Raw genomic sequence first — 6000 nt, forward strand, 5'->3', positions numbered from 1 at the left:
CACCGGGGCCGTGGGGACAAGCCTTTGTCACCTCCACCCACGGTGCTGTTTGCAGTGCAAGGAGATGGGCGACTTCTTCACCCCCACTGCCCGGGACGGGGCAACCTTCCGCAGGATTCAAAAGGGGCCTTAAGAAGCATTTTGCAGTTTTTAAACTTTTTTTTAAAAGATTTTAGCTATTCATTTGACAGAGGGACAGCGAGAGAGGGAACACAAGTGGGTTAGGGGGAGGGAGAAGCAGACTTCCCGCCAAGTGAGGAGCCAGGTGTAGGACTCAATCCCAGGACTCCGGGACCATGACCCCAGCCAAAGGCAGACAGATATTCGACAAGTGAGCCCCCAGGTACCCCCGCTTTGCAGGTTTTAGCACCTAGTCACCACAGTCGCACCTGACATCGGCAAAGTGTCAGCCACACCTCCACTCCCTCTGACTCTGTGTGAGGCAGGTGGGAAGAGGTGCTTGTTTCCGGTGTGGGGGCCACGGTCTCCCCGGCTGTGAGACCCAAAGGCGGGCTTCAGAAAATCCTGGCGTGTGGAGTTCCTGTTCCCTCTTCTCCACTAGGGTGGGTGCTTTTTAGGCGCTCCCTCCGACCGCATGACACACCACCTTGTGTGGGTGGCGTCCCACGATGGCCCCTCATGGGCACGGAGAGAGGCTCATTCTCTGGTTGTCCTCAGGAATAAGGGACTGTCGGTGAGTCTCCTTCTCCTTAGCTACAGAAGAGCCGTTCTGTTCACAGCTTTGCGTCAACACACACGACAGTGCTTAGCCTATTTTAGATTTTTTTTGAAATTTCAAATCTGTGTCAGGGACCAATTCATAAAATCACAGGGGGTTTGACACGTCATGACTGACGTAAGCCAAACCCCTTCCAACGACATTATCTTTAAACAGCCAGTGAGTCGGGAATTGGCGGGCTTCATGGAAGGAGGTCATCGCTGGGGTCCAGACACACCCTCTCCCTGGACTTAGTCTTCATTTTCTTTAAAAACACCACACAAACAAGAAGTAGAGCCATCTGATAGTGATCAATGTTAATCTAAAACAGCAAATTCTTCTTCAACACCAAAAATTCAGACGCACATTTCCTCCCTCTCAGCTTTGCCAACATATTTAAAATCACTATTTCTGATCATCTACATTTTTTGTTACCGTTTCTGTCTGAATATCTCAAAGCAACATTAAAAAACACAAGGCTCCCCGACCTTCTAGGTATCACATAGCAAGTGCTTCTCACTCATCCTCTCTCCTGATGGGAAACTGAGGCACAGATTTTATCCAAGCACGTCTACGGCCAAGGCAGGGAAGGACGAGACTGTTCGTGGGGGCTGAATCCCGCTGGACTGCTTCTTCTTCCTTGAATTCACATTTATGTATCAGTGATGAAAAGTGATGAAAACAACAGCCCTGATTACTGGAGCTTTGAACCTGAAATCAGAACTGGAAAACCATAAGAATTATCTCACTCAAGGGCATCAGATCAGCGGTGACCTATGCTAGTGCTGAAACTTTCCAAAATGGATTTTTGCAGGCATCTTGCTCCTTTGCTCTGTTCAAAGTGTGTCTCTTTGAACGATGCTGTTTCCAGGCACATGAAAATCCTCTTTCTGCAGAGTTTTTAGGTGAATGACTTTCAAGATAGGTCCCTTTTATCTACTCATCTGACATCTCTCTCTCTCCCTCATTCATCCATCTGTCCATCCGTCTATCGTCTATCTGTCAATGCTGACATATTATTTTGCTTCTTGTTGTGTGCATGGCCTAAACGAAAATTTATTTTCATGCCTGCATTTTTGTGAGTCTGTCACTCATAAACTCCGGCTTCTGTCTTTACAGAATCCAGACCCGTGCTCATCTCCTCGAGTGGGTAACGGCAGCGCGTGTCTCCAGGACTGGGCACTGCCTGACTTCCCGGTAGAGTCCCGTTGCCTGGGCCAGGCATGTGTTCCTTTTGCCACAAAAAGAGAGTCAGGATAAGACTGTAATACAGATGCTTCGGGCGCTTGTGAATTTCGGGTTCCTCTTGGCTGACTTCATCTTTCTGCTGAAGTTGCATCTTACTACTTGATTTATCTTGGAAGCAAACATTTCCTCCAGCCCCTTCTTCACTACCAGCTCAGTTTCATCTGGAAGTGTCCCAGGGCTGTAAGGCACACCTTAAAAGCACTGTTTGCTACTATGTTTCTGATTCTGTAACAATCAGAATTTTCTTGTTACAATGTTACCAGGAGGAAATGTAGCAATAACTTGTGTCCAGAGGGGGTGTTTGTAAAGGGAATTTTGCAATCTAGTTTCCAGGATATCTACTTTAAAATGTCCGCCAGAACAGCCCCATTACTTTTTCAGTTGTAATAAATAAATATGAGAAAGTTCAACACAGTATTTTACGACAATGGAAACGCATTTCTGTGTTTTTCAGTCACGTGCTTGTCTTCATTTGGAAAGTACATTCTACCTTCGAAAACTGTGTGCAACAAGTGCTCTAGACAAGAACTAGCAAACTGGCAGACCCACGGCCATCCTTGGTGACCCCAAGGCTCGTTTTGTTTAGATGACATTTTAGAAATCAGGTCTTTTATGTAAAATACGCATTTCATGCTTCCGTGAAAAAGTCAGATTTTTAAAAATTTAATTTAATTTTATTTTTTCAGTGTTCCAAGATCCATTGTTTATGCACCACACCCAGTGCTACATGTTGTCTGTGACCTCCTTAATCCCCACCACCAGGCTCACCCATCTCCCCACCCCCCTCCCCTCCAAACCCTCAGTTTGCCTCTCAGAGTCCACAGTCTCTCATGGTTTGTCTCCCCCTCCCATTTCCCCCAACTCCCTTCTCTCCTTCTCCCCACGTCCTCCTCCACGTTATTCCTTATGCTCCACGAGTAAGTGAAACCATATGTTAATCAGAAGATTTGACACTTTGGTCCCACCCTGACGACGACCGCAGGCGGGACTCGGGTGGAGCCCGCGGCTTCCTGAGTCTCCACGTGGGCGGAGTCCCCGTCGAGCCGTGCTGTCCCTTGGCTGTTGGTCACTTGGCCGGCGTGGCCGCCCAGGTGGGACACTGCGTTTTCCATCCCTCTCGGAGCCGCAGCGTTTCCACCGGCACCTTGCCTGTACTCTGTGGTCCCAAGGCTGAGTGGTCTGCGGGGATGTATTTATATTATAAGATCTCACACTGAACAGAAGTGCACCGGATTTGAAGGTTTTCAGAAAACCCTTTGAGATCACTGGCAGCGCATGGAACGGCAGTCTCGGCATTAGGAGGGAGTCCCCGTCGCGACCTGTGGACAGAGAGCTGCACATTGGTGCGATCACACAATGCGATAGGCCCTGGCTACACAAAAGAAATCAAAGGAACGGGAACTGCTGATCCAGACATGAAAGGGGATACGTTGGCTCAGGGGCCGCGGCTCAGGGGACGGCGTGTCCGACACCTGCCCTTTGGGGGGCCCTGCCCCCGCGGTATCTGGAACCCACCACACAACGGCCAGATGTGCACATGCCTCTCAGCAAAACAGACTTACCCAAAATTTATGGGAGTCAGAGACCTTTTCTGTTAGCTAATGTCCCTTTCATGTATGTCCTCTGTCCCCAGGCCCCATGAACAGGGAGTTCCGAACACGCGGGGCGCTGCCTTTCGTACAGTCCGTGCGGTGGAAGACAGAGGAGCCCCCCTGGGTCTTACTCTTCTTTTTCTCTTCAATTTTCTAGAGTGTGGTTATAGTAAATGTGCGTCAGAGTTAAAAAATAAATAAATAAAAACCAGTGATTGTTTTGTTGATGTGAAGCAAAATTAAATTCTCATTGTTAATTGGAGCTTTATTGGAAATCTCAAGAACTAGTTAAGTGAATTCCTTCACAGGGCCATAAACACAGGAAACCTTTGGAACATTTTTTGCAAGAAGCAACAGGGCCCCCTACCGTCCAGTTTTAACCAAAATAATTCAAGGGCATCCTCTGCTGTTCAGCCAAGAGCTGCCTGCATAGGTTCTTTGCTTTCCAGGAGCACGTTTCTAACTGTGCCATTTCCACAATGTCACAGCAGCCACACTGCTGGGTTCGTTCCCCGGAATGTGCCAGGTTCTAGGCAGCCCCGTGGCACAAGACTGGGACCCATCTCATTCGAGGAGGACCCCGCCAGCCTCAAGAGGACTGCATGGGGGCGCCTGGGTGGCGCAGTGGGTTAAGCTGCTGCCTTCGGCTCAGGTCATGATCTCAGGGTCCTGGGATCGAGCCCCACATCGGGCTCTCTGCTCAGCAGGGAGCCTGCTTCCTCCTCTCTCTCTGCCTGCCGCTCTGTCTACTGTGATCTCTCTCTGTAAAATAAAAATAATAAAAAAAAAAAGAGGACTGCATGTTCACATGGGCTATCTGACCCTCATTGCTGGGTCACTGGAAGGGAGACCTGGGGACAAAGTGGTTACAAGAGGAAGCCCTGTGGCCTCACGATGACAGGGGTTAAACGAGTATGGGGACTGACGCCAAGGGCCTGTGTCCCAGCAGTGGGAGGACTGTCAGAAGACGCGGCCAAACCCTGTAACATTCGGGGGAATTGTAGGGATGCCTGGGTGGCTCAGTCAGTAAAGCAGCTGCCTTCCGCTCAGGTCATGATCCCAGGGTCCTGGGTCCCTCTCTGCTCAGCGGGGAGCCTGCTTCTCCCTCTCCCACTACTGCTTGTGCTTTTTTGCTCTGTCAAATACATAAATAAAATCCTAAATAAATAAATAAATAAAAGGCGAATTATAGGACAAGGAGACTGCCCAGAGAGAGTGGCCCATGGGGCCTGCAGGGTGGACACAGAGGAGAACCAAGGTCCTGAGGCCACCCCAGAGGGAAGTCACTGGAGCAGACCCAGAGCCACTCCAGAGCAAACGGGTGGGTCTCCGACTGACTGGATGGAGGACAGGAAGGAGAGGGAGAAGATGGACTTCCACTTCCGTGGCAGAGTGGGGGTGTATAGGGTGGGCTCCGGGTTTTGTTGAGCACTGGATTCTGGACCTGACCTGACTTAGGTGCCGGGGCTCAGCACGTGTGCAAGGGGGCGTCCATCATCTGACCAGCCGAAGAGTCGTGGACTGGATGCTGTCAGGATGCTCTGGGGAGAGTGAGGGGCCTGTGGGTCCTGCCAAGGTGCCGATCCTGTCCAGAGGGTGAGGACTTCAGGGGTGAGCAGGGAAATTGGATGGGGCAGTGGTGGGGTCCCTGCTTTGCCCAGTGGCCATAAAGCAGGGTTAGTGCACCAGGGGCTCCTGGGGAGACCCGAGACTCCAGAGCAGTAAGGACAGAGGTCGAGGCAGGGATCCATTAAGAAACAGATGGTGAGGCCGCTGTGTCCGGGACCATAGTCCAGGAGTGTGGCAAGAACGGGCTTCAGGTCAAATCAGGAGTTTTGTGGGTGCCCACAGGGCCCTGAGGGAGAAGTCAGCGGAGGTCTGAGTTTGGACGTGACAGCCCGTAGCCCTAAATGCAGCAGTAGGCATCAGGGGAGTGGGAGGTAGAGGCTCTCCCAGAAAGACAGGCCGGGGAGAGACTAACACCTGTCATTGGCAAAAGGCTTGCCATCTGCACGTGGATGACCTGCCAGGCCTCAGAGCATCTGGGAAGAACACAGGGAAAATGATGCCAAGGCAGTGCTCTCCGGGATCCAGCCGGGGACAGACTGCAAGGACGCAGCCGTAGTGCATGCCTGGTGCAGAGTCGGGGGAGAAGGGGATGTGCTAGATGGCATGCAGACCCGGAGCAAGCGGGGGAGGCCTGGAGGGAGGGGAAGGGCCGCAGGGGGCGTGCCGCTCTGGTAGGTGAGCCACCTGGACCACCTGGGTTAGCCTCCAAGGTCTGGGGGCCCTAGAAAGGTCCCTAGGCAGGCAGTCAGAAAAACAGTGTCCAGAAAGGTAGAGGAGAGAATGAGCCCAGTGGGCTCAGGTCGGAGGCCACTGGCACTAGGGAGGAATGGGAGCCGGAGCTGGCCTGTGTCCCTGCCCTGCCCTCAGGCTCAG

This window comes from Lontra canadensis, unplaced genomic scaffold, assembly GCF_010015895.1.
Source record: "Lontra canadensis isolate GAN:19392208 unplaced genomic scaffold, GSC_riverotter_1.0 scaffold97, whole genome shotgun sequence".
In the NCBI taxonomy this organism is placed as follows: Eukaryota; Metazoa; Chordata; class Mammalia; order Carnivora; family Mustelidae; genus Lontra; species Lontra canadensis.